The sequence below is a fragment of the Pteropus alecto genome, unplaced genomic scaffold (assembly GCF_000325575.1).
Source record: "Pteropus alecto unplaced genomic scaffold, ASM32557v1 scaffold239, whole genome shotgun sequence".
NCBI classification, from domain to species: Eukaryota; Metazoa; Chordata; class Mammalia; order Chiroptera; family Pteropodidae; genus Pteropus; species Pteropus alecto.
In genome coordinates, this window is record NW_006494613.1 from 9,117,134 (window position 1) to 9,120,818 (window position 3,685).

The following is a 3,685-nucleotide window of genomic DNA, read 5'->3' on the forward strand; positions in this document are numbered from 1 at the left end:
TGTATAGAAGGCATTCATAAATGGGGGTTATTGGAAAATTTTTATAGGCAGAGGGAAATCTCATAAACTATGAGAGGCATGCTAAATGGGATGCTGAAGTTATTGTTTGCATTCTTCATTTGTGAAGGTGTCTATGAATTGAAATTAGCACTGTGTGTGTGAACCTCATGAGATTCAAGTGTTGCTAAGGCAACCACTAATTTTGAAATCAGAGTAAATAGTTTCACAGAATGTACAGTTTCCTTTAACAAATTGGATTCCAGTGATGGGCACACCTTTCCTTCTCCTGCTGCTCTGTACCCAAGTTAGTTTCGTGCACCTGCAGCTATGTATGCCGGGGGTTGCTTTCATCTTCTGCCAAGGACATTTTCAAGGTAACAGCCAGTAACAAAGATCCCTGAGGTCTGTCAGTTTTACCAAATCTTTACCTTTTGTTCTTTGTCAAGTTAGAGTCACATTCCTTGACTCACACAGTAGGCCACTGAAACAGCTCCTTGGCATATTCATATAATGGACTTCTAAGCAAAGATGCCATGTGGTTTGCAGTCATCTTTCTCTGTCTTCTCTTGATCACTCTACAACTATCCTTATTTCCCCTACTCACTTGTATAAATTCCTGCAGAGAAGGACTCTATTATTGAGCTAGCATCATCTCTCCTGCTATATTCTTGTATTAAATTAATCCTCTTTATTGTTGCAAATAATAGGTGACCACTTATATATCAATGAAGATTTATTGCACTGCTGTGGAATTGTTTTGGACCTCATTCCTACCGTTGTTTATAGGGGGTAATTTTAAGTCTCTATTGCTTTATTTTAAATCTTTTCTTTTTGGACAGGTGGCCAATCTTCCTATGTATTAACATATTTTCTCCATGAATCCTTGGAACGATGGGTGCTTTAACAGTGGCATCTTTTTTTTTTTTTTTTGCAATAATTTTTAGTGTTGGAGTCTGCTTTTGAATATGCCAGTAGCAAAGCATGAATACAATACTAAAAATTCATGGAAGCATGTTAATTACCTTCCTTGAAAATGTGAAAGAAAATGTATGATTATTTATTCTTTTCTGGTTAACTCCTGATACCAGAAAAAAGCTGCACAAGATTTTTTCATAGCTCTATTAGCTATGAAAGACTTGGCCATTCATTTTCAATGAAGTTCCATCTTATGCCATGCACAGTGTTAGGCTTCTTAAGCATACTGTCACTCTTAGTACTTGAAATAATTCTATAAAGTAGGTATTATTATGTCCATTTTGCTATTGTGGAAACTGATTGGAATTTTAAAAGATCATGCATTAAAAAATATTCAGTCTGGAAATTTCATATAACTCTACAGTATATCGAAATCACTGATAAAATCTAGTAAGCAAAACATTTTTGCCTATGCTAGAAGAATTAAAAAATATATATTGCAAAGTATATTATTTATAAAATAAAAAAATATATATATTTACTTTAAAAGGTAATGGTAAAGTGGACATGCATGTACTTGCTACTCTCTTAAGAAAAAGAGCCTACTGTTCTGACACATATGTCCTAAGCCTGTTGGTCCTCAGGTCCACTCCTCAGATCCACTGCTCCATATCAGAGGAGGGATGACCCCTGCAGGTTACATTACTTTAGTTTTCTTCTGTGTGTCTTAGGTCAGCGTGAATCATGGCAGGGGACTGGAAGGCAGGAGGAAGAAAGAACCCAGAGTATCTTCACCTTCCCCTCCCCGCCCCCATCCTGAGTATTCTCTATGGCTTGTGGACAGGACGGGTCATCCTGGGCTCTGGCAATACAACTTCCTCCATTTTTCTCTTTGGCCCAGAGATAAGAGTGGATTTTTGTGTTTGATAATTTCTCACTTACATTATTCTCTCCTATCTGATTTCTTTGTTCTTCTATCATTTATGTCAGTAATTTCTGATGAATTTTCCCATGATGTAAATACTTGAAGTGGTTTCATTTTTTTGTGTGTGTTTAGATTCCGATTAATGAATCTTAAAAGACCTGTGTTCCTCCTTGATCACACCTCTTATTCAGCCCAGAACTAACCACCATCCTAATTTTTAGTTTTATCATTCTTTTTAATTTCTTTATTGGTTTTACCACTTAGTATTCTTAAACACTGTATATTTTTTACTTTTGTCAGTTTTGCACCTTATAAAAATGGAATCACACAGTGTGTTCCATGACTTGCTTTTTTCCTCAACAATATTTTTGAGATTCATGCATGTTATATATGCAATGGTTGATTAATTTTCTCTGAAGTATAGTATTCTACTATATTTATATTCTACAATTTATCCATTCTGCTGTTGAACGATTTTTGCCTGTTTCCAGTTTTAACTCTTATAAACATATTACTATGAACATTTTGATATGTGTTTCCATATGTATAAGAGTTTCTCTGGTACATATGCCAATGACTGGAACTACAGGGCTGTAGACTACATGTGTTCAGGTTTACATGATAATATCAAACTGTTTCCCAAAATGATTGATCATATTTACAGTCCCACTAACAGTGATCAAGTGTTCCAATTACTCCACATCTTAGCCAGCACTTGGTTTTATTGACTATTAAAGACTCAAATAAAGATAAAATCTATATAACATATCTAAATAAGCTATCTTCTATACTTTATTATTATTATTTTTTTAGGCGAAGCAACCCTTGGTTGACCTCACAGATTTCAAGGACCTTATCAGCTTACAATCCCCTATTTTTAAATTTAATTTTATTTTTTACATCTACAGCACCTGGTCTTCCTAGGTGGTCTCCCACGCAAGTACTAACCAGATCCAACCCTGTTTAGCTTCCGAGGTCAGATGGGATTGGGCTCGTTCAGGGTAGCATGGCTGTAGACTATCTTCTATACTTTCTTATAGTGGAATATTCTTGTGTTGATACTTTGTGCCTGTCATGCAAGCAAATGTAAGCATTTCTACAGTATCTATGTATAAAACTCTTGTTTATTTGTAGATAAGAAGACTCCTACAGATCATTACAGTCAACTTTTTATTTTATGGAGGTTAGGTAATTGTTAAGGGTGGCTATTTAGTGGGTAAGAGTATGAAAATATGTGATTCTCTGTATCTTGTGTTTGACTTAGGCCCTAAGATGGAAAGAAAGAAAGAAAGAAAGAAAGAAAGAAAGAAAGAAAGAAAGAAAGAAAGAAAGAAAGAAAGAAAAAGGCAAACTATTCCAAAGTGAGATTTTAGACCACTTACTTATAACTTGCTGAGGAGATGCTCCAAACAAGTTTTGTAACTTTAGCCCAATAGCCATTTGAGGGAATAAAGTGTTGAGATTGAAGAGATTAATAAAAACATTTCTTTGAAGAAATTTGTTGCATTCCAATAGTATTCCCACTACCTAGAGGAGGAGAGAATTAAGTGTTTTTCTCTCACTTAATGCTGAATCTGAGGATCTTCAATGGAATGTCTTAGAGAGTTTGAATTAGGTCACCTGTGTCTTTAGGCACAAAAGATGGTGCTGCGCCCATTCATAGAATATCATAAAGGCAGAGTCTGTGGCTGGATAGTTGCTCTGGTGGGATAGTGAGGAGACATGATGCACTGGAAGTCACCTGCACCCTAACTGTGTGTTAAGTCAGAGGATCCAGGAACTGCAAGTGGACTTGAGAGACAGCTTTGTGCTAGAAAGTTTAACTGGAAGGACAATGGGACCTGT

At 35.8% G+C, this 3,685-nt stretch overlaps 1 pseudogene; it reads right to left on the bottom strand.

Moving 5' to 3' along the window:
- Window positions 1-2,739: 2,739 nt before the first annotated feature.
- Window positions 2,740-2,858, bottom strand: LOC112474541 (annotated as a pseudogene).
- Between the last annotated feature and the right edge of the window lie 827 nt (window positions 2,859-3,685).